Source organism: Felis catus, chromosome C1, assembly GCF_018350175.1.
Source record: "Felis catus isolate Fca126 chromosome C1, F.catus_Fca126_mat1.0, whole genome shotgun sequence".
In the NCBI taxonomy this organism is placed as follows: domain Eukaryota; kingdom Metazoa; phylum Chordata; class Mammalia; order Carnivora; family Felidae; genus Felis; species Felis catus.
In genome coordinates, this window is record NC_058375.1 from 51,673,117 (window position 1) to 51,699,355 (window position 26,239).

General features: G+C 39.9%; 1 long non-coding RNA gene across 2 annotated transcripts in view; it reads right to left on the reverse strand.

The window, feature by feature from the left end:
• Positions 1-4,136: 4,136 nt before the first annotated feature.
• Positions 4,137-26,239, reverse strand: part of LOC123379642 — a 31,652-nt gene continuing 9,549 nt past the window's right edge. Inside the window, exons 1-2 of one of the 2 annotated variants that reach the window (XR_006584355.1) lie at positions 6,631-10,421; positions 4,137-4,439 (exon numbers count right to left, since the gene is read on the reverse strand). This is a non-coding gene — a long non-coding RNA (uncharacterized LOC123379642). Of the gene's footprint in view, positions 4,440-6,630; positions 10,422-26,239 lie in introns of those variants that run through there. The other variant, XR_006584354.1, reaches the window with a different exon arrangement.

Below are 26,239 nucleotides of genomic sequence, written 5' to 3' on the forward strand. Positions count from 1 at the left end.
AGTATCACTTTCTACCTTTTAAAGGGCAGATATCTCTAACTCCTTTAAAATTAACTGATCCTTGGTTGTCCTGAGTAAGGTCTCTTTGTGGACAGGTTTGAATGAATCTTGCTAAACACAGACTCAAGCTCATTTTTCAAATTGGCTTAGGCCTGGCAAAAGGGATTTATTCAATGCCAAGGGAAAAAGGAAAGGAAAAAGGAAAAGAAGGAATTTATTGAATGCCAAGAACCGTGCCAGGCACTTGGTGGGATTTCTATGCCTAATATATTAAGGTTAAAGTGAAAGGACTTGTCCATGGTCATTCCTGACACAAGTTGGTGAAGCTAAGATTTGGACATAATACTCATTTTCTCTGTACCAATACATCCCACCAATTCCTTTTTAGCTGATGCAAGTAGAAACTTATACCTGACACACCCACCTGTGTAAAAAGTCCTGATCTTCATAAGTCCCAAATGTGTCCCATTTATAAAAAGGTTGATAGCATGAGATAAAGAAAGTAAAATACTTAACCCAATACCTGGTACACAGAAAGTGCTCAATAAATGATATGATTTTTAACAAGCTCGGCTATGCTATCAATGGCATAGGAACAGGATATTGTCAGGTTCACAAAAGAGGTGGTAACAGGGGAAATCTAGAGCTGAGATACTAGTAAGAAGTACTGTTTTCATAGCCTAAAGGTAAGTAGCCCACATTAAGGACTTGGGCTATTATTCTCAATGAAATGGGTGGAACTGAGGGGTGGGAACAGTAGAATAACTTGATTTACATCTTAAAAGGATTACTTTTAGCTTCTAGGTTGAGACTAGGAAGGGTAGGTTCAGGAAGACCTGGTAGGTACTATTTATTACAAGACAGGAAAGAGCTGATGGTGGCTCAAAACATCACGGTGGCAATGGAGATGGTGAGAGACAATGGTCAGGTTCTGGTTTTATTTTGAAGGTAAAGCCAGATGGATTTCCCGATGCACTGAATGTGGGTGTGAGAGAAAGACAGACGTCCAAGATGGGTCAGGTTAGTGGCCTCAAAATAAACTAACTTCCTCTCATTAATACATATGAATTAGGGGAGAGATACAGGTTCTCTTTCCTAAGCACCCAGAGATGCAAGGAGGCACGTGGTAGAGTTACTGCCAGGAATGAGATGCCACTGTGGCCTCACCCAAAACAGAGGCATTTGCTTGACAAGCAGAAGTCATGAAAGCTGGAGAGGCAGGAGAGGAGGGACAAAGCAGCCCTAAACCGATTTTTTTCTTGAGTTTTGGCTACTTTCTTGCCTTTCTTTCCCATATTTATCAGTCGTGCCCCGGGGAAAGCTCCCACCCTCACCCCCAGGGTATAAGGAACATCGTTCTACGTGGGCCAGATTCTTATAAATATATATTTAGGAAATATTTTCTCTGTAACAGTCTCACTTAGAGTGTTTCAATGGTCCAGGCACTTGGGGAGCTATACGTGCTTCCTGAGGGCTGCAGGCATTTTCCTTTTTAACTTTATTTCCAGCCTGCTCTCTTGCAGATGAATCTAGTGAACATATTCAGGCTCACACAGAGGAGGAAGCTTTCTGAGGAAGGGGCAGGCAGCCTGCAAACTCCAGCTGGCGAACTGTTTGCGGTAACTCTATTTTTAATATACATTGCTGACCCTAATGATGGTCTATTGAGATGAGGGCAAGAAATGTCTGATCAAGTGGAGATTAATTTTTGACTGTGTCGCCCAGAATGCATGAAAATGCACTCCTTTTTCTATTTAGACTCCCAGGATGCTTTGATTGATTGACTAGTTTACAAATGAAGGTGATAAAATTAGGTTGAAGACCACATACATTTCTTAAAATGAGGCTGGCTGGTCGTGGAGACAATGAGGTTTGGACAGATTGTATTGCTGGTTTAGGCAATCTTCTGAGCATGTCAAGATTTATAGACCTGTACTGTAATGTTACAATTGCAGCTCACTGATATAGGTTTCTTTTCAAATTCTTTCCCATTTTATTTGAAAAAGGCCATTAGAGAGTTATAGACTATTGAAAAAGCTTTTTCTTTGCTAACCCTTAATAAACTCTTCCAAACAAGGACTACTGCATTTTTATATTAAATTTAGACCAAAATCTATAAAACATGCTATCCCAGGTTGGATAATTTGATTATTATTATCTAAATGGAGTTATGGTTCATATTGGTTTGCAGTAATGTACATAGTAAATAAAATGTAAGTTGAGATTTGTATAAGATCACAGGACACTGGGTTTTCTTTCTGTTGTCTTTTTTTTTTTTTTTTTTTTTTTTGTGAGCCCTTCTTTGAGAAATCTCAGCCAATTTTCCCTGAGATGAGAAATTAAAAAGAAAAAGAAAAAAGAGGGCCCAGTGGTGAAATTAATGCTGCGTTGTACTAAAAACAAATTGCTATTAATATTTACTTGTTCTCATCATAATAGAGGCAAGCTACAAATGTCTTAGGAGTTACCCAACTAATAAGATTTACCAAGGGAACCAAAAAGCATGAGAAAATATTCAGCAGAATTAGAAACAATTATTCCATTGTAAGTTATGATGTGAGAAATAATAGATGAGATTCTGAAGTTATTTATGAATTAGTCAATTCTGTTTCATACATTTTTGCCATCAAAATAACTTATGAAATCATTTTCCAGCCCCATAGCATTTTATGAGAGCTCTGCACTTGGTTAAAGATTTTCTTCTAGGGCTTTCTACAGCTACTCTGAATTCTTTGGTGATGCCCACGTTTTGACTAAGTTTTCTACCCTGATGTCAACCTACTGGCCGTGTCAGAAACTTCCCTGAGGTCTCCAGGCTGAGGTTGCACAGTATATGGAGAGATTCTATGGATCCTTTCAGGAAAGCAGGAGGGACTCCAAGACGGTGGAGAGTGTCACATAAGGTGATCTCGATGAGGGGCTCAGGCTGTGACTTGGCACTCAGTAAGTGCCCCGAGATCATGACAGTTATTGTCATTACTAATATTACTTTTGTTATGCGTCTTGTTGCGAGGGGGCAGAGAAAGTACAATGGAAGTCCAAAAATCTAGTTTGGATTGTTGCTAACACACTATGTGACCTTGAGCAAATTCTTTAGACTCTCTGTTCCTCTTTCCTTAGGACGCCAGCTACTTCTAGAGGCCATTTCCCTCATGGGTAACGTGAAGTGACAGACACAAAAGCTCTTTGAGAAGTACAGGGTGATGTAGGAACATCAGTAATTATTTTTAATCATTACCAGGTGTCTGCTCTCTGGCCTTTTTAAAAGTAGAAAGTGGACCACTGTGCACAGTCAGTAAGTGTGGGGACCTTCTCTAACTGCGGAGGGCAGTTTACAAGGGGGTTGCCAGTGTGAGTGAAAGGATTTAAGGGGGCTTGGGGTCAAGTGGTTTGAAGAACCCAGCAAAGCACCAGACTGCTGCCACTGATTTAGTTTAGAAGTGGATGAACTTTGAAATGCAGAACATCATTTCTGTAGAAGGTCGTCATATTTCTTGATGATTTACACGGAGAAGTCTGAGAGTGTGCTGGGTTCATTTTAGATCCTCTAGTGCCAAGAGAAAATATGCTGAGGGAAGGAATAGTGCTTGGGTGGCTGGTAAAGACTCTGAGTGCCAGGAGAAATGGCAGAAATGGACCGAGTCAGTTTCAGTGACGATGCTGATGGAATCCGTAGACCTTCTTCATCCCTTTCTGGGCGACTGTGCAGTTTGGAATTTTATATACCAGATTGCCTCAACGGATGTTTATCTTCATGCAGCCAAGCACCTCTCAGTACTGTTTGTTCAGGCTGCAGCTGGGAGATGGGACAGAACTTCCCCTCAGGAAGAAGTCCTGTATATCATCTGTCACCCTAGAGGCTCTCCATGAGGACCACCTGGTTTCAAGAAGTGGTCTATAATCTAATTTCAGGGCAAAATAAAAAAAAAAAAATTAAAAATCTGACTCTAGGTTGCTACTTCTCAAATATACTCACATATTAATATTTTAAGTGTTCTAAAGCAGTGCCAATTTTCTCAAGGAATTCTGTCATTTAATTAAATAGGTCATCCATGTGTAAGAATATACATTTTTTCTTTTTAACTCATGGATCTTAATGAAGCTATTTTCATATTAAGTGGTAAAAAAGAAAGATGTAGGCTGTGTACATTTTAATTTTTCATGAACTAACTCTTATGGGGAAAAGATTGCCCATCACTGCACTGTAGACAAAGTAGAATCTCAGCCAGTAGAGAACATCATACTGAATGGGAGGGGACTAGGTCCAGGCACCCAGTGGCAGCAAACCGGACAGACTGAAGATGTGGGTGGGAATAGAGGCAGGGGCTCATCTGCACCAAATTGTCCTTCTAACAGTTGTCTCATGAGGCACATTCAATGAGGTGGCTTCCATGTTCCTCATGATGGAGGAAAGTATGCGTTTCCTGCCTTCCAACGCCCTGCAACATACAAAATGACATCAGTTGCAGTGACAAGAGACACAGTCCGTTCCACTCTGGCATGATGTCATTAGCCTATTGGTAATCTTTCTAAATGTTTGCCAGAAAGATGAGAAATCTTAGCAACAGAGGTATTTAAAGGTTTGGATAAGTTTGAAACACAGCGATTTTTCAATCTTATAAACCAACCAATCCAGGGGCCTGTTAGTCTACAAGTGTCTGCCATCTTTCTCATGGTGTCAGAGAAAATCGAGTGACGGATCACTTTTTGGTGTCACTGCTCGAGACCGGTGACAATCAGTGAAATGATTGTGTCTGCCTCTACACATATCTGTAATTGATTGCCTAAACCCTACGACTCTCTTTCCCAGTTGATATGATGGAACATTGGAGTGAAATCACTCTCGATGAGGAGGAGCCAGGTCCATTTGTTATTTACTTTCCTGCCTGCTTCTTTCTCCCCATCCAGTGCCAATTGTCCCACAAGAGCACATTATGGTAATCAGCTGGAATGTATGTATAGGAATCAATCAAGGTGAGAGCCGTCGCAAGAGTTATGACATTACAAAGTCTGTTTGTAACTTTTGATTTATGGAAGATTTTCCATTTTATAAATTGGGAGTGAGGCATGTTGGGATGGCTTAACCCTTGAATTCCCCTTCAAAGAAAATCTAGTAGGCATTTAAGCTAATAGACAATAAGGCATTTTAATAATCTAGTGCCTGGACCCAATTGGAGTTGTTGCACATTTGGCTTGTGACTTTGGATATGTCGCCCCATTCTCTGAACACATTCTTCTTACAAAATAAAATTGGCTTAGTTTTTGGAGAGTAAAACCATACAATACATTTCCTTTAAGAACTGACACCGACACACAATGATTTCTTCCACCAAGAGCCTAAGAAGCAACCATGCCATAGTAGCAATCCTGGGGAGCCTCCTTGTTCTGTCACTCACAGAGAGGGGGATTCAGGGAAAGGCCTTCATGGACACCAACTCTGAGGCCCACAGGATACATGACATCCTAGTCTCATCCCTTCCAATTCCTTACAGAATTGCTGAAGGCCAGGGCAAAGCCAGGTTCGAGCTATTTGCCCAAAAGGGACAAAGCAATGTGTAGTGTTTCGTTATTAATAAACATGCTTGTTGAGGCTCGGCAGGTGCCCCAGTCACAGCTTTAAATGAGGCAGGAAACAAAGCACTATTGCCAGCTGGTCACATTAAAATTCAGACCTTGTTCATCTCGTGCATCGGTCATTACAACCATCTCACAGGGTATGCTGAGTTAGTATTAATAGTCCCATTTTTCAGATGTGGTAACAGAGCCAAAAATATGAAATACATTGTCTAAGAACATACCACTGGTTAGCAATAGCTCAGGAGTGGAGGCCAGGCTCGGACCAGTGCTTTTTCAACGAACTGAATTTAATTTGTATTTGGGCCTGCCCACTATGTGCAGAACACAGTGCCAGACGCACTTCCTTCTTGCCCCAATTTCTGGAGGCCAACCATCCCTCAATTCATCTAGGGCCACCCAGCTGTGCATTTTAGGTTTTGTCATCCTGACCCAGGAGCTCACTGCTCCCTTCACAGAATCAGTCTGTGTCACCATGGCACTGTGATAAGTTTGCCCTGGCATGCTCATTACTGACATGTAAGACATGGTTTCCTCTGGTGGAGAATGAGTTCAGGGAAGAAAAATATTTGCCCTGTTCCAAGGTCACAGGGAGGCCCTTTCTTCAATCTGCTTTTTGCTCGGCAATCTTACTACATTATTTTGTGTTCAACTAAAAAGTTCTGTTTCTTTTTTTATTAGCACGGTGGACCTATTCTGCTTAAGCTCCCTTTTTTTCTTAATGTGAATCTTAAAGCTAATAAGAATGCAGATCCCAACAGACCCACTCTCTTTCTTATAATCCATTAGGAACGTGAGATCGCCGTCTCTGGAAAACTTAAAAAACCATTTAAAAACAAAAAGATGAATAAATGAAAATGTTATGAACCTGGAAATGTTAATTAAGCCATTCTCAAGGAACAGGCTTTCCAGCCCAGATTAAAACGTCCCATCACTTTTAAGTAGTTAACATCTTTCTCCTTGAAATAAGTCCAAATTAAGGACAAAATCATTATAAAAAGAAATAGTAAAGAGACCAGAAAATGGTGTTAAGAATTTGGCTATCAACTGACGTACTTGAGTTAGAGGAAACCACGAAGGCCAAAGCAGTAAAGTGAAGTCTATTTCCAGATGTACTGTAGTTATTGCCAAGCAATCGTCTGGGTACCTTGATGTAGATTCATAGAATGTAGGAGCTCACACATCATCCCGTTGAATCTTTTCACTTTTTTTTCAGATTAAGGAACTAAGGCCCAGAGAGGGTGAGTCATTTTCTAGAAGTCATTTCACGGATTGGAGGCCAGAACCTAAAACAGACTCACAATCGAGTGCTCTTCCCATTGCATACACCACAGAGCAAAATGACTTCAAGACAGTAATAATAATAGTAACAACAACAGTAACATTTTTAAAGGTACCGATGCCATATTAAAGGTATATATGCTATATTATCTAGAGATGTGTCTCTCAGACTGCTTTCTTTTCCAGGAAAGAAATACAGCAGACCCTTATTGTCAGTATATTATTCAGCTAGCCGTCTTAGCCCTCAGAAACCCTGATACAAAGTGTAATACAGAGAAAAGAAGACTGAGTCCCCAAAGTAGATGTAACAAAGCACATGCACTAAATGTCATTCACTTGGCCCCATGGAAGGCATCTTCAGTCTCTGCTCAGTATTATTTATTCCATTTGACATATAATTCCAGGCAGATTTGAGGCAGAAACTTAGTTGGTAGCAGTCTGACAGCAAGAAGAGGCAGCTGTCATTTCTTACTGATGGCCATTAGAATTGACAACTGGTAGCCTACCAGTGAGGGAGAAGATGGAAAAACTATAAAACTAGAAGAACTAAAAGTACAGTAACATGGAGACTTTTCATTTAGGGGCAAAAACTCTGAGAGAGTGTCACCACTGTCCTATGTCAAAGCACAATAATAATGACTAAGCAATGGTAACTGTGTTTTGTTGAACACCTACTATGTGTAAGGAATGGTGCTGGGTATCTTCATAGATTATTTCTAAACTTTGCAACCCTGCAAGAGAAGTAATGTAATCCTCATTTTGCCGATAAGGAAACTGAACTTAAAAAAAAAAATGTCAAGAATCATGCCTAGCATCGCAAGATGTATAAAAGGCAAGAGTGAGGATTTGACCATGAGATATCAGAATCCAAAATCTGTGTTCTTTCCTTTGTGCTTTGTGACTCAAATCCATCTTCAAGATCTAGAGCAGGACGGGAAATGAAACATCATGTATGATTTCTCTATAAAAGAGAATAAGGAAGATAAAATACATTTTAGAATATCATAGTTACATATGTACTTTTTGCATAGAATATATTAGAGGCACAATAGTTTCTCAATTAATCGACATCATTGATACACAAGGTATTATTGAACATACACAACTTTTGTGGAAAATTTAAGCTTTCCCTTGAGTTCTAACACATAAAATGCTAATTGCTTTGTTAAAAAGTCCTTTTAAAATGTGCTGTATACTTCCCTACTCTAGCATAGCTTGAAAACCTCCCACATGGGCCTGGGCCTCAAGATCTCACAAACTGGTTTGGGATACAAACAATTCAGTTGTAAGAAGGTGTAAACTAAATCCTGAGGGAACTGAGAGGAGGAATTAGCTTTGCCTGGAAGATACAATAAGTAAAAATAAATCTCAATTTTAACATAGTCCCTGGCAATAAAACATTTAAAATATTCAGTTTTTGTTTTCCAGATGAAAAACAAGCACCTGTCAAAAGTCACTGCCAAACAGTAATCACTTTAAGCGAGCAACTCCTACAGTGGTTCAATGTGAGCTTAAGTGGTCATTTAATGATCCATCATTTGGCTTCCTGGAGGTGTATGGAATGGGAGCTGCCTTCCCATAAAAAAGATAGCAAGCTGATTTGCTAGGCTTAATATGGACTAGTAGGGCTTGATATTTTTCTGTCATATGTGTACATATTTTGGATCTTTATAACAATGTTGTAAGTAAAATTACCCGTTCCACATTTCAGGTGGAAAAATGAAGCCCAGAGAGGTTAAGTAGCTTCCCAAGGTAACACAGCTGGCTCGTATCCAAATCAGAACCTGAATTCGGGTCTCTTGACTATTGGCGCAGTCTCTTTCTAGGATAAGGTACTGTCTCCTGTATAACTTGCCCTGGTTTAAATGTCTGCTTATTCTTCCCTATTTCCACTAAAAGTAGGATGCAATTTTTGTGCTTGAATTTATATACCATATTGCATCTCAAGGGGTAGGGTGGCATGCCATTGATCAGTTCCATTCCATCAGCTCACCTAATTAGAAGACCTTCTAATTCATTCATTCAACTAAGTATCTTTGCATATCTACTACATGCTGAGCACTAGATAGTCTAGAGACACTGTGAAGAGTACCCTCCCCTCAAAACACAAAACAAAACAGTAAATACCATATATTCCAGACACATATACAACAGTATGTGTACAGAGGCAGGCTGTGGTAAGTGTCAGCTATAACAGAGGCACATGAAAACACTAAGGAAGCACAAAGGGGAGATTGATTCTGACTGGTGAGGCAGAAAGATGATGAGTACTCACAACTGAGTACTTTATTTTGTGTAGTTCTGGATTAGTCTAGTATTGCTATGATGATGTGGTATAAGAAACAATCCCAAAGTATCAGTGGCTTATTATAGAAAACATTTATTTCTTGCCTATAAATCTGTGGGTCTCTGGGGAAGCTCTGCCTTAAGCTACAGGTTAGGTTCAGGTAGCTCCATGTATCTCTCATTTTGGGACCCAGACAAACTGAAGGAGCAACAGCTATCTGTTGAAAACATACTCTTCTAATGGTATAGGGCGAGAGCACAAGACAGTATACCCACTTCTTTTTTTTATTTTTATTTTTGTGTTTTTGTGTTTTTTTTTTATGTTTATTTTTGAGAAAGCACAAGCAGGGGAGGAGCAGAAAGAGGGGGAAAGAGGATCTGAAGCAGGCTCTGCGCTGACAGCAGCAAACCCAACGTGGGGCTTGAACTCACAAACTGGGAGATCATGACCTGAGCCGAAGTTGAATTTTCAGTTGACTGAGCCACCCAGGTGCCCTGAGCATACCCATTTCTAAATGGGAGAAATATGCCATCCTCTCTAACCTCTACTTGGAACGGCAACACTGGCACTTCTACCCATATTCCATTTGTTCATAGCAAGTCACATGGCCAAAGTCAAAGTCAATGGATGGAGTAGGGAGTATACCTTAGCCACAGGGAAGCTGAGAAAAGGGCAGTGAGTGAAGGAAAAATTAACAAATAATGCAACCTATCACATGTTCATACGGTTTCTTGGGCTTCATCTACTTAATATAAATAAAGGCTTTCAATAAACAACAAAACAAGCAAATTAAAATGTCCTTCTTTCTCTTGAGCTCCTGTCTATTCTGGTGGAATGGTGGCCATGTTGTAAGAGGGATGAGGGAGGTACAGTAGGGCAGCAACATTTTGTTACACCATGGTGACTTTCACCTGCACAATGGCTACCCTAACAAGGAAAAGCTCTGTTCATCTCTCACTTTTGGGCTCTCCAGCACCTGACACAATGCTGGCACACAGAGAGTACCCAGAACATATTTGTCAAATGAGTGGATCAGCAAAAGAACAAAACTGTCACATTTACTGTTTTGATCACCCTGACCCTAGACTATGGTTCTGTTTTATTGATAGCTGATATATGTAAAACCTCATTCAATAAATGCTAACATATTCATATAACATAATACTATGTGGTCATTAAAAGTGATGTTGTAGAAGAATATGTAATGACTCTGCTTTGGTAAAATAAATCTTATCTAGGGGCACCTGGGTGGCTCAGTCAGTTGGGCATCCAACTTGGGCTCAGGTCATAATCTCGCATCCCGTGAGTTTGAGCCCCATGTCAGGCTCTGTGCTGACAGCTCAGAGCCTGGAGCCTTGTTCGGATTCTGTGTCTCCCTCTCTCCCTGCCCCTCCCCCATCATGCCCTGTCTCTCTCTCTGCCAAAAATAAGTAAATATTAAAGAAAATTAAAAAATATATATCTCATCTATATTTGAGTGGCTCTCATTTTCCTTTTTTGCTTGTTTTCATTTTCTGAAGTTTCTACAATAAGCACATGCTTATTTTGCATAAAATTATTTTTAAAATAAGATTATTTAAAAAATAAGATATTACTATTTAAAAACTAAGATTAATGCCTCGAACCTCATGTGAACAACATGCTCTAATTTTCAATGATATAGTCTGAAAAAGCACCACTGTTATGTAACATCTGTACTTTTGCCCTTATGCCAAATGTTCTAAAAAGGGAATCCAGTGGGGGTGCCTGGGTGGCTCAGTTGGTTGAGCGTCCGACTTCAGCTCAGGTCATGATCTCATGGTTCGTGGGTGCGAGCCCCACATCTGGCTCTGTGCAGACACGCTCGGTGTCTGGAGCCTGCCTCTGATTCTGTCTTTCTCTCTCTCCACTCTCCCCTGCTCACGCTTTGTCTCTCTCGAAAATAAAATAAAATAAAACATTAAAAAGAATATGTTTAAAAGGGAATCCAGGGATGGTAGTTAACTGAGCTTTGAGTTGAGTCTGTGTTTACATAAGAGAAATGTAAAAATTAGCCCAAAGTGAGTTACTTTTAGGCTTTTTGAAAAACAGCTACTAGTCAGCTGTTTGCCATCTTAGTGATACAACTTGGGACTGAGGAGGCCTGGGCCAGGATCTGCCACCCGTCAATCGTGGTAACATTGGACAAATCACCCAACTGTTCGAAACTAAATTTTCTCCAAGGGAAAGTGAAGTTGATTCATGCAGTGCATTAGGTTAGGTGGGTAGCACTAGACCCTCATTTAATGATAATGTTGTTCTCATGAAGTAACAGAGTGGAAAAAACTGTCGATTTTACTCTTATACAGAGAGGACTGCCTCCTCTTCCAACTAAAACCAGAATGCAATGCAACTCTTGATCTCAGGGTTGTAAGTTCGAGTCCTGCATTGAGTGTAGAGATTACTTAAAAATGAAATCTTTGAAAAATAATTAAAAAAAAACCTGTATGCTCATATTGAGGATTGGTATTGCTCATTCATCACTGATCAAACTTTGTATTAGTTGGGATAATGCTGGCTACTGTAACAGACCAAAATATATGGCCGAAAGAGAATATAAATTTACTTTCCATTCGTGTATAATCAATAGTCCATAGTATTTCTGGCCAGCAGGCAACTCTCTGCCACGTAGTAATTCAGGGATCCAACTTCCATTTTGTAGTCTCCCGTTCCTCTAGCGCACTGTTATCTGCACCAATTGGTAGAAGGGAAAAGAGAGTAAGGAGGAGGACATAACCCATTTCTTAAAAACCTTGGTCCATAAATAGCACGTGTCACTTCTGCTTGCATCCCACCAGCTACAAGTTGGTCAGATGGCTGTACCTGGTTGCAAGTGAGGTGGGAAAAGCAGAGGAGTTCCGGTCCGAGGAGAAGAGGAAGGAGATTGGGGTAAACAACTCTCAGTCTCTCCCACACATGCCTGTTATATACGAGGCCCAGCACTAGTCAATGAGGATACTTGGATATGTAAGATACTTCTCCTGCCCTAGAGGAGCTCCCCATCTAGTGGGTGAGACTACACTACAGGTACAGATAACTACAGTGTAGTGTAGAATCTGCTATCCATGAGAGCAAAGCAATGAAGGCAAGCCAGTGCGAACATCATACACATGTAATGGAGCAACTAACTCTGCCTGTAGTGAAAGGGGGTCATGAAAGATCTTAATTATGCCAGTTCCATAAATGTTTACTGAAAAACTACTAAGAGCCGGGCACCGGGCACCTATTCAGTTCAGGTTGCTGGAGATACAGATACACTTCTAGCCCTCTAGGGGAGATGGATATACAACCAAATAAATTCAAATAAATAATTACCCACATAACTAGGAAATGGGAGAAGTATAGTGCGCATGCTTGGTGAGTTAAATGCTTTGGATTTGGAGTCAGGCATAGTTGGGTTTGAACTCTAGCTTTAACGCTGTCAGAGTCACTGTGTAACTCTGGGCGAGTTTTCCAACCTCTCTGAGCCTTTGTTCCTCATTTTAAAACAAAAATAAAAACTGCTGGTATGGCAGTATGTAGTCTCAGGAGCCAGAAAGCCGGGCTCTTCTACATATTAACTTTGTGATCTTGGAAATTGACTTAACCATTCTGGACTTTAGTATCTTCATCTTTAGAAAAGGGTGGTTAGGGGCACCTGGGTGGCTCAGTCAGTTAAGTGTCTAACTTCGGCTAAGGTCATGATCTCACAGTCAATGGGTTCGAGCCCTGCATCCGACTCTGTGCTGACAGCTTAGAGCCTGGAGCCTGCTTCAGATTCTGTGTCTCCCTCTCTCTCTCTGCCCCTCCCCTGCTCATGCTCTGTCTCTCTCTCTCTCTCTCTCAAAAATAAATAAACATTATAACAATTAGAATGGGGTGGTTAATAGTACCAAATACAGTGGTAGGTATACATGAATTCAGAGAATAGAAGTGCCCGATAAATGAAAATTGCTCAATATGTGTTAGGTCACATCACTACCTACCTCACAGTTTGAAATGGACACTAGGGGTGCCTGGGTGGCTCAGATGGTTAAGCGTCTGACTCTTGGTTTCAGTTCAGGTCATGATCTCATGGTTCTGTGAGTTCAAACCTTGCATTGGCCTCTATGCTGACAATGTGGAGCCTGCTTGGGATTCTCTCTCCCCAACCCCTTTCTGCCCCTCCCCCACTCATGCTGCCTGTCTCAAAAATAAATAAGTAAATGAATAAATAAATGGGGAAAAAAAGAAATGGACACTAAATGAGATAATGTTAGCACTTGGCAAATATTAAGTATTCAATCAATGGTCACAATTATTATTGTACGTGATGAGCTGGAGGTAGGATGACCACAGTGTGCTAAAAAGAAGCTGCTGAGAAACCAGATGGAACAGAATAACTGAGGCAAGAATGCCTGGCCCGCAGGTTTATTCTCCACCCATCCTAAGACAGAGGAAGCAACAAAGGCCTGTGACGTTTGGAAAAACAGTGCTTTCAGTTTCGGGTGGAAGGCTATTCATTTTCTTATTTGCCTTCTCTGCCTTTTCCATTGGTGAGGGTTCTGAGAATATGCCATAAAATTTAGGTGAAGGAAGGAAAGCATAAATAATTTTTTCCAGTAATGTAGGAGAAAGGTCTCTCTAAACACAGCATTCATTGGTAAAAGTTTCTAGAACCTTCCAAAATCCTGTCTCCTTTTATAGCATCCCGCAAGTCCAAAGTAATGAAATAAAGGCATGGTAATAGGTAAACACAATTACAGCACCCGGATAGCTCCTTGGCAGGCAGGGGGTGTTTGAGAGCATTGGCTGGGGTCTCATTTTCCATAATCGAGCCCAGCCCTGCTGTGATCACTATAGTATTATGACCTATGGGGCAAAGACGGTACCATACGTGATATTTCATTTTTGGGTAGCTGGGGGTAGTAATGAACCAGTTGCAGTCAAGTGAATTAATCTCCCCAGCTATTCAAAAACGAAACTTCATGTACAGCAATTTGTTCTTCATTGCCTTTTCCCCCACTGTAGCCTTTTCAAATTACTCTTCCTACAGAAGATGGAGAGAAAGAAAAAGAAAACTCAATGAAGAAAACATTTTAACCTTTGCTAAATGTTGATATCTTTCCTGATCGTCGATAATAATGGCAAACACATCCCATAGATATGCAGCTTAGAGTTCACACTGGTTCTATTGGCCTCATACCCGATTATGAATCTTAAAAAGTAGAATAAATATGTGAAGAGCTGGTATAACATAGTCTCCAGAGCCAATTTCATACAGTTTAAATTATCAATCGGTATTTATCCAAACTCCAAGGAGCATCCTAATCAATCTCACTCAGTAGAATCACTCAAATAATTATTGTGCATTTAATAAATAGAAGTTAATGATTAAAAACACATTATTGAGAATGAAAGACTCTGGCAAAGGTAGGTATAGACATATAACACAGCTGTTAATCCTCCATAAATTTGTTTTTAATAACACTGATGTTTTGGTTGCATATAATAACTATTTCATTAAATCTAAATTAAATGCATGGTTAAGCATATTTAAAACATGTAATGTGTTGCTAGCGTATTTCATTTTATGTTTCCACACAGTTCTAATAATTTTCCGAATTCAAATTGACTAGGTGTAGGGAAATCCCTGGTCATTGATATGATACCTTCCTTCTGATATCATTAAGGGCTCCAGAAATTTAATATCTCTGAGTTCTAAACACATCACTAGTCAATCAGTGTGCGGGAAAGACAATGTGTTTATCTGCTGGAAAGAAATGCTCATGGACCCAAGCGAAAGGGGAAAAATGCTTTTAAAAAATAGTAAAATATGCATTTTGCTTTCTTAAAAAATAAAGCAAAGAATCTAATACTAAAAAAGCTATCTTGGAATAACAATCCAGAGTGCGTTGTTGTGCATGGTTTTTCATTTATGGATAGCAGGAGACATTAATATACTTGCCTATGGCTTGTGCATTACTATTCCCAGCTATGCAGAAATGGAACGTGATTTACAGCAACACATTCTTTGTTGCTGTTCCAACATACCTATTGTCTTCCCTGCATTCTGACTGGCTGGCTGGCTGAGAGAGGGGATGGTGCTGGACTGCACTCAATCATTATGGGTGTCTACAAATAGAGTAGGTGTATGTGAACTGGGATTTTTCAGCTTTGTATACCCAGCAAGCCAATCAGAGCACAGAAAGAACAATAGCTGAAGGTTTTACTGCTCTTTAAGTTTCCCACTGATTCCCATTGCGACTGATTATATCACAGAAGTTATATAAAAATCACATTAAATGCCAACTAAATCAAGACTTTTCATATCTTTTTTTCAAAGCAATGAAATTCAGGACAAACACTATACTATGCATGAAGATCACCACCTAGAGATCTAAACTCTTCATTCCAGACGTCGTATTTGAAAATGGAACTAGAGAAAAGTGTAGTTTATTCATTTTGTTATTTTCTGTGGTGCTTGCACTGCTGTTTTGAAAGCCCACCATAGGAGAGCTCAATTAAGAGCCTTCATAATTTTCACCAGTTAACTTTGATTAAATAGGCTGTCTTGGAAGGGCATTCAGTAAATTTAGGCTATAAATTACGTGCATTGAATTTTCAACTTTGAAATTCTGAAATATTAGGGCATGGACAGGCCATTTCTTTCAGACGGCTTGTACTTTACCAGCTGATTTGGAATAGATGTACTTCATTTTATCAGAGCAAAGCACGGAGGCAAAAACTTCCTTCTGTGGGTTGGAACAACAGGTCCCTTGCAGCGTAGGTGGGTACAAAAGATACTCCTCTCCTTACTGTCAGCTGTATTAATACCAGTGTGGGATTGGAGGTTCCCTTTAACCACATCCCTTTAATTTACTCAGTTCTGGCTGGCTTTCCAGGTCATGTTAGTTGCCAAAGATTAGAGAAAGGGTGGCGAGATGAATAGGTTCTCCCCAACATGCTGCTTCCTACCCAAGGACAAAATTCTTTACAAATAAGCGAGCCCTTCCCCACCGAGCAATTGGGGAAACCGCACCTGTTTCAACTACAACCAGCAAACTGAGGAGTTGAACCCATTGAAGGAGATGTTGGCCATAAGATGCTCACCTCGCTCCTTCTTTCATTGTATTTTTAAGGATGAGGCTGAAAATCCAGTAAGATCTGCAAGTGTCTACACTATAAATTCTATGGAGCATAGTGGTGATGAGTTTTGGTTTCCTGCTATGTGACCTTAGGCAAGTTATATTGGCCTCAGAAACTCAGTTGTCCTTATTTCCTTAAATGGAATTAATAACAGTATTCATTTCATAAAGTTTTTGTGTAGATTCAATGAGATAGTGCATGTAAGGCAATGGATGATACAGGGCCTGGCATGTGTAATCATCAATAAATGTTAGGTCTTAATACTATTAACATTTTAGTAATATGTATTTACATTGTTTAAAAACATGCATGTTTACTCCTCTTTCTCAGTCTGACTTATTTCACACAGCATAATACCCTCTAGATCCATCCATGTTGTTGCAAATGGCGTATTACCCTTTTTTATGGCTGTGTAATATAATTACACTACATGTGGAATAAAAAAAAACACCACCCCACAAATGAATAAACAAAAAAACAAAAAGCAGAATCAGACCTGTAAACACAGAGAATAAACTGATGTTTGCCAGAGGGGAGGAGTTTGGAGGGATGGGCAAAATGAGTGAAGGGGAATGGGAGATTCAGGCTTCCAGGTATGGAATGAATACGTCATGGGAATAAAGGCACAGCATAAGGAAGATAGTTAATGATATTGTAATAGTGTTTTATGGTGACAGATGGTAGCTACACTTGTGGGGAGCACAGCATAATGTATAAACTTGTCAAATCACTCTGTTGTACAACTGAAACTAATGGAACATTGTGTGTCAACCATGCTCAAAACCAAACCATACAAAATCAATAATTCGATGAGAACCAGAAAAAAGATGTATGTTTAATAAAAAGAGCCTGGGGTGGGGTGCCTGGGTGGCTCATTCGATTAAGCCGACTTCGGCTCAGGTCATGATTTCGAGGTTGGTGAGTCTGAGCCCCGCATCGGGCTCTGTGCTGACAGCTCACACCGTGGAGCCTTCTTCAGATTCCGTGTCTCCCTCTCTCTCTGCCCCTCCCCTGCTCGCTCGCACTCTGTCTCTCTCTCTCCCTCAAAGTAAATAAACATTTTTTAAAAATTAAAAAAAAAAACCCAGCTTAGGTGTGTAAGTGCTGCTTTTGACTTTTTAAACCTTTAATATCGGTTAATTAATTTTATCCAAACATCAATTTTGTAAGTTGGATGTAGAATTATTTTATCCTCCCTTGATTGCCAAGAGGGGTAAAATAAAGAAGAATTAAGTGGCTTGCCTAAGGCAGCACTAATGCAAGTACTAGAACCTATATCATGACTCATTCACGTCCATAACACGAGTGGGGTTTCCTCTGCAATGCAGAACTGTTTGCAGGTTTCAGTTAAGGATTATGACAGTGGTGACAGTGGTGAAGGTGGAAACACGTTGGCTAGGCGAAGTGGCAGCATTTATATAGACACAGCCAACTTTCACTTCCAAAAAAAAAAAAAAAATAGTGTCAGCAGCATTCACACTTCTGAATATATTAGGTTTGTAAATCCAGGGTGCAAATTGTTTGTAGAATCTCAATTAAAGCCCTTATAATATTGTCATTCGTAATCAGCTCACTATGAAAACAGGGCTTCCAGAGGGCACCAAAATCATTTGAACTTGCGATCTGTGATAGATTTGAATATTCAGATAAGGTCAGCGGTCAGAGCAGAGGCGACAGTTTTGGTCAATAAACAGGTTTACTGAGACAAAATCTTTTTGTCTACATGGGAATGGCTTAGAGAAATTGGTTCTCAAGGGGGAATCAAAAGATTAAATTCAGCTGCGTTGCCAATTTATTTGCAGGCCAAACAAGTGCGTGATGGAAATCTTTGTGGGGGAGGTACTGGCCCCGCAAGAAGCCCCTGTTGACAGAGCCAGAGGGGACTCCCAGGCAGCTGTCCAGACTACAGCGGAGACCGAGCTTGACGAAGGTCGAGTGGGTGGGGGTACAGAAAAAGCATCCCAGTGCCAGGCGGAGGCTATCCTATGTTAAGCCAGCCCAAGGGAGGGTGAAATCTCTGGGCTGCATTGTTTTGCATTGATCCCCTGCTCTCCTCTTCACCACCCTTAAAATTGTGTCTTGGCCAACAAGCCATTACAAACTTCTCTCTGGGAAGACACAGAGGAGACATTTCTCTCTGGTCTCATGCTAGGAAGATTTGTGTTTCTCCCCAGTGCCTAGTTTACCTTCAGGACTCTGTGAGCATTCACACTGTGCTCCCAAGAGCCGTAGTTGTCTTCTAGGCTACTTCAGGAGCCACTAAGACAGTTGGGAGAGAGAGTGAAGGGAGAAGAGGAAATGGGCTCTGAGGCCTGGATTCATGCTTCTATCCAGGGCAGCTCCGTTTTTTTTGTTGTTGTGTTTTTTTTTTTTTTAATTTTTTATTTATTTTTGACAGAGAGAGACAGAGCATGAGCGGGGGAGGGGCAGAAAGAGAGGGAGACAGAATCCGAAACAGGCTCCAGGCTCCGAGCTGTCAGCACAGAGCCCGACGCAGGCTCGAACTCACGAACTGTGAGATCATGACCCGAGCTGAAGTCAGACGCCCAACCGACTGAGCCACCCAGGCGCCCCCAGGGCAGCTCCGTTTTAATCTGTTTTCTGCATTTGCCTTACATTTTTTTTAAATGTTTACTTATTTTATTTTATTTTTTTGATAGAGAGAGACAAAGCATGAGCGGGGGAGGGGCAGAGAGACAAGGAGTCACAGAATCTGAAGCAGGCTCCAGGCTCTGAGCTGTCAGCAGAGTCCCACGTGGGGCTCAAACTCACTAACAGTGAGATCATGACCCGAGCCGAAGTCAGACGCTTAACTGACTGAGCCACCCAGGCTCAGGTGCCCCTGCCTTAGATTATATTTGAAGGAAACATTCCATGGCCAAGAAGAAGGTTTGGAAACCACTGATCTCACATCCAGCTGCCTCTGTGGCCCTTAGAATAAACTCTAACCCAGAGACTGAATGGCCTGTCCTTGCCTGTCTCTTCAGTCTCATTGTGTGCCACTTAGGCTTCCTCTACACAGAACTTCTTTCAGGCCCTGAAGTAAACCACAGTCTTTTCCAAGGTTGCTGACTGGAATTCTCCTTTCTCAACCCTTTGCCTGTCTCTTCACTACGGAATCCATTGGGTTTATGTTCAGCTACAGACCACAGTGAAACTCAAAGAACAGTGGATTAAAATAAGAGACACTTGTACGCCTCTTAAGCAGAAGAGTGGGATAGGGAACCTAGAGTTCATCTTGCCTCTCCAGAGTGTCATTTCGGTTTCCATGTTTGCTCTCTGCCATCTTCAACATATGCCCATCATCTTCAAGATCACTTCATAGTCCAAAAGGCTAATGGAGCTTCAGCAATCAGTGGGAGAAAGTGGGGAACGCAAAAGGATGCTTCTCCTAGCCACGCCTGCTTCTCTAAGCAGTTTCTGGAAGCTGACCCAGTATTTCAGTTTATGTTATTGGCCAGAATTTAGCCATGTGGTCACCTCCAGCTACAGGGAAGGTGGAAAATTAATGTTTTATTGGGGGAGCAATGTGCCTTGCTAAAGACTGAAGTTCTATTATTAAAAAAATTGTTATTAAGAAAGAAGAGGAGGGGGCACCTGGGTGGCTCAGTTGGTTAAGCGTCTCTTGGTTTTGGCTCAGGTCATGATTTCACAGTTTGTGAGAGTCCTGTATTGGGCTCTGTGCTGACAGCGCTGAGCCTACTTGGATTCTCTCTGCTTCTCTCCCTCTTTCAATGAAATAAAATAAAATAGGGGAAAATGGAAACACGGAGGCAATTGAGGGAGGACTCAGGTTAAATTTCACTTCCCCCAGTCTGAAGTTTCATCTTCCCTAATATTCTCTCTTAGAATGCTATTTTTCCTTCATGGAATTTTCATAATTTATTACTATATGTCTAATTGTTTTTTAATATAAGTTATTGTCAAATTGGCTTAATTTTTAAAATATAATTTATTGTTAAATTGGCTTACTATATGTCTAATTGGTAAAATTTGTCAGCATAGCTGGATGGCAAATTCTCCAAGGGGAAAAACTGAGTCACTTTTTATCCTATGCTGTATAATCAGTGTCCAACAAAGTGCCCTTCATTTAATATGTGAAATAAATATTTGTCATATAAGCGAATGAATGAATGAATGATGTTTTCCTGATTATATTGGTTGTTAGAGAGTTCGGAGCCAAATTTGTGAATTAACTTCAAGAAATGTTGAGGAGTCCCTGGAGGGTGTTTATTTAGGGCACTAAGTTCACACTAGGCTCTCATTTTGTTACTCCTACTTTTGGTTTATTTTAATTTATTTAGTAAATTTGCCTACATTGCATGGATTATGTATTTTAGAGGCTCATCTTAATTCATTTAGAAATTAAGGAAAAGGGCATAGATAAATAAATAGTAAAGGATAGATAAAATTTAAGTATTCAGCAAGAATGCTATAAACAAAATTTTTTTAAGTGTGGGAGAAAAAAAGTCCAACAACAATAAAAGATAATAGACATCTCTTTCAGCATATTGCTTGATGGTCCCGGTTCTGGGATGCATTAATGTTAGTAAAAAATAATTAACTAGCCATAAAACAGGATGTTGTTTGAAAGTCACTAGTAAGCAGCAGGATCACATTTAGGAAGCTAAGGATGGTTAACCTTTGCCTGGGTTATAAAATGGCCCATTTGAGAACTGTTGTCACTGGATATATTACCTGGATATCAATTGGATTATTGAGTGAGAGGTTTTACATGATGTTTAGGATGATGATATATATCTGGTTACAAACTGTTTATGACAAGTGGAAAAGCCAATAAAAGATTAATGCAGATTTAAATAGATTTTTCTTCTTTACTTGAGTCGTGGTTAATTTATGCATCTATAACTCAGTACCTGTATATTTAAAAGAGATGCTAGTTTATTATTCGTAATGAAGACAGACGGCTGTTGAATATGTAAGTGAAATTGTAATGCTGACATTGGAGCTGCTTTTTAAAGGGGATTTTCAGTTCACTGAGATTTTTCATTGGAATTTTTATTTGGTGCAAACTTTGACAACTGAACCTTAGTTTAGTTTGGCAATGTTACAGATCACAAGAGAAGTCACTCTCATGAACTTGCAAGAAATTAAATTGCAAATAAATTGTATTTCCTTGAAATTACAACTTCTCTTTGATTTGTCAGAAAATACACACCCTGGGGTAATCATTTTTCTTTAGATTTTTTTTTTTTTTTTTACCTAAAAGTAAGTTTTCCTTATTGTCTTTAAATTATTTCACTGATATTAGTTTGAAAGTCTGTGGACAGGGACATCTGTCTCTTAGGTTTCTTTTGCATTTCTCGTAGTGCTTAGCACATGTTAGGTGCATGGTAGTGGCTTGATAAATTCTTAGAGTTTGATGGCATTTCTTTCCTTCCTTCCTTCCTTTTTCCTCCCTCCCTCCTTTTTTTCCTCCCTCCTCCCAAGCCATCCTCCCACCCTGCCTCCCTGCTTTCCTTCCTTCAATGAGCATTAATTGAGTAGCTACTATATTCTGGGCTCCTTGCAGGAAATTAGGATATGAAGATGAATAAGATGTGGGTCTCACCTCTTAGGTTAAGTAAAGGTTGAGGAACTGGTATGTCATGATATGGATGATGGTGAGATCAGAACTGAAGCTTTCCTTGCCCAGTATGCATGACATGGTATCACTCTGTGAAAATTAAGGGGATTCCATGAGAAGACACTTTCCCACCATGGATGCTACCTCTTGGTGGTTAGCTGAGAGAAGCAATGTAGGGAAAATGACCTGTAAACTATAAAGTGCTGTACAAATATATAATTATCATAAGCTATGTCCATGTCAATCCTTCCCACCATGAAATTATTAGCAGGTACTTTATCTTATTCACCTCTGCATTTTCAGCACATCACAGGCATACATATTAAGTACTCAATAAGTATAAGCTCGGGTAAAATATTGATTTATTTTTTTACTATTATAATCATCATTACCCATGAGGTTTAACTTGTATCTTGCTGTTTTGTTTTATCAGGGTACCAATTTAAGAAACCCAAGGTTTTTTTTTTTTTTTAAGTTTTTGTTTTAATTCTAGTTAACATACATTTTAGGTGTACAATATAGTGATTCAGCACTTTTTTAAAAAGTTTTTATTTATTTATTTGAGAGAGACAGAGATAGTGTGAGTGGGGAAGGGGCTGAGAGAGAGAGGGGAGAGAGAATCCCAAGCAGGCTCTGAGCTGCCAGCTCAAAGCAGGAGGGGGGGCTCAAACTCACAAAACCGTGAGATCATGACCTGAGCCGAAAAATAAGTCAGACGCTACACCAACTGTGCCATCCAGGCACCCTATCAACACTTGTATACATCACCGGGTGCTCATCACCACAAGTGCACTCTTTAATCCCCATCACTTATTTAACCCAAGCCCCCGTTCCCCTCACACCATCTATTTGTTCTCTACAGTTAAGAATTTGTAAGAAACTCAAGGTTATCCTCAATTTGTGAGTGTTGATTACCCTGAGGTGCCCACTGGAACCACCTATAGGGGTTTAGTGAAAGTTCCTTTGCCCTTCACTTGAACCCTAGCTCAGAGGTAGAGAAAACAGACTATAAACAAAACACAACAAAACAAACACAAATACAATAGAAACCACTTGTGGTTGACTAGACTTGGTCAGAGCTGATGAGAACTATTAGGCCACTTAATTCTGTGATTTTACCTCCTTTCAAATTTATGAGCTATTACAGTTTTCCATATAACATCAAGCTTTGTTGTATTTACATGGAAAATGGGGCTATAAAAGGAAAATACCTGCCTTTGTTTTGAATTCTTCAAAGCCCTACGGTCTTGTCACAGGGCTCCTATTTGGTGTTGCTTGATCAGATGATCTTTCCTCACATGAACTGTGGACAGGCACAGTGATAGATGCTTTATACACATGATCTTCTTAATTTAATCCTGTAGAAACGCTTGTGAGGTTGGTATTATTATCGCGCCATTTTACAGATGAAAACACTGAGGCTCAGAAAGGCTTGCACAGGGTTATAAAGCGCTTTAACCGTATAAGTAGAATTGAAATCTCTGTCTCTGAAACCAGATTCTTTATTATCATTATTTTAACGTATGCTTTTTTGTCTTGTTTTTTTTTTTTTTGCTTTCTTATTTCTTATTAAAATTTTCATCTCAGCTTTTACTTTGACTATTTACAAGCATACAAAAAATTTTCAAGGTAAAGTAATGGGCATCCATAGCCCCTCCATGTAAATAAAGAACATTTTACCACATTTGCTCTCTCTCTTTACATGCATACGCGTGTGCTTATACACACACACACACACACACACACACACACACACACTTCTCACTTTTTTTCCTGAGTCATTTGAATGTAATTGTGGAGATGATGATGACACTTCATCCCTAAATATTTCAGCAGGCAACTCTCAGGAGGAAGGACATTCTTTCATATAACTCACAATAACAATACCATCATCCTAGCTAAAAAAAATGTTTAAGTGACAGAAATTTCATAATATCATTTAACATCCAGCCCATGTTAAAATCTCTCCAACTCTAAAATGTCTTTTATGTCTGCAAAACATGTGTTTGTACCTATTACACTATGTTGTGCCTTAGATTTGGCCTTCCAGGGATTTCCAAGGAAACAAGGCCAAAGCCACACCATGGGCAGGTTGTTAGGTGATGATAGATTCCTACCTCTTAGTCCAAGGGCTTTCTCCTCTTCTTTCTCCTTCTTTTCCTCCCTCTCCTTCATTTCTTTTTGGCTTTATTCTACCTAATTTTTGATAGCATCTAAAATATCAAATAATACTTATTCATGAAATACTACTTGAGATGCTTTTATGCCTGCATTTAAAAAAATATTATTTTCCTTATGAAAATCATACATTCTAATTGGAGAAAATTTAGAAAACTCATAAAGTAGAAGGAACTATTTTAAAAAATCTATTATATTTCTTCCATCCATACCTAATCACATATGCATTTGCTTCCAGTTTTTTCTGTGCACAGAATGCTTTAAAAACAATTATGATAATATACACATATAATTTTGCACTGTTCTTTTTTTCCCTTCTAAATATTGAAACAAACATACTTATTGCATAGTGGTTAATAACGTGAATTTGGGGATGCCTGGGTTGCTCATTTGAGCATCTGACTCTTGATTTTGGTTCAGGTCATGATCCCAGGGTTATGGGACTGAGCCCCACATTGGGCTCTGCTCTGAGCATGGAGCCTGCTTAAGATTCTCTCTCCCTCTCTCTCTACCCCTCTTCTGGTTGTGCTCTCTCTCTCTCTCTCTCTCTCTCAAATAAGTAAATAAAAAAGAACATGGGTTTGAAGTCAGACAGTAGGGGTGCTGCTTATTACTAGCTGTGTGACCCTGGGTAATCATAGAACTCATTACCCAAATGGGAATACATGAGAGTAAAAGGGGGTGCTGCTCATAATTAGTTCAAGACATCAGACACAATGTAAGACTGTCCAAGAATTTATGGTTATCCCATCTTGGCAAGTTGCCCAATGCTTAAGGCTCAGTTTCCTCATCTAACAAAAGACTATGACACTCAAATGCAATAATTGAAAAAGAGTGTAACTTAGCGAGTGTGCAATAAATGTTAGCATTATTTTGGTCTTTATAAACATCATCTTTCATGGTGATGCAATACTCCTCTAGAAGATGCATCACAGGGGGCACCTGGGTGCCTCAGTCAGTTGAGCATCAACTCTTTTTTTTTTTTTTTTGAGAGAGAGAGAGAGAGACAGAGTATGAGTGAGAAAAGGCCAGAGAGAGAGGGAGACAGAATCTGAAGCAGGCTCCAGGCTCTGAGCTATCAGTATGGAGCCTGATGTGGGGCTCAAACTCATGAACCACAAGATCATGACCTGAGCTGAAGTTGGATACTTAACCGACAAAGCCACCCGGGCACCCAGAGTGGCCGACTTTTGATTTCAGCTCAGGTCATGATCCTGAGGGTTGTGGAATCATTGAGTCCAATGTCAGGCTCTGTGCTGAATGTGGAGCCTGCTTGAGATTCTCTCTCTCTTTCTCTCTCTCTCTCCCTTCCTCTCTCTCTTAAAAAAAATAAAAGATACATCACAGTTCATGTCCTATTTGGGGGCATCTTTTGCAGGGTTCTGGAGCTTCTCCCTCTACTCCTATCTCCAGTTCTCCACATTCCCCTAACTGACAGATTGAGCCCAGGATCTTGCTCCCCATTGGTCATCACTGAGACTCTTGTGATATACCCACTTGTAATAGGGATGGCCTTGGTTTATCCCCATTTCAGAGTACAAATCCTGAGTCATACCTTTAGAAAATGATGGAGTAGACAGACAAGTCTCCTCTGTTTATCCCCATGCTTATCACAATTTCTACCTATTCAGAAGTCTTGTGATAATGGCAATTACTTCAAAGAAAACACCACAACAAAGAAGACAATCACGAACAACTTTTTTTCAGAGAATCACAAAAATTACTACTCTGTACAAAGGCTTTCATAAGCAAGGCAAAGGCATAATAGAATGAGAGATAGACTGGCACTCAGGATTCCCTACTAATCTACTCTTTCCCCTAAAGAAATCAGTTCCAGGGCCCCAGAGAATGGAATCTATGTTCAACAGCCAGACCTCTGAGATTAACCTTTTACACTCCTCGTCCAGTCACCAACGACTCCCGCAGAAACAAGGTTCATCACCTGTTGCTGGGTCCCTCCCTGAAAGAGGGGTTGTCAGTAAGACTTCTCGCTTTAAAACTACACACATACTATATCTGTGAGCACACACATATCTATATAATACATATATATCTTTACACACACATATATACACATACACATACAACATCTACACACATCACACAGTATCTTTGACAAATCTTTCTATATTTACAAAATATAAAATCCTAGAGGGCAGAGATGATATTATAATCATCATTTTATCTCCATTGCCTGAGCCAAGACA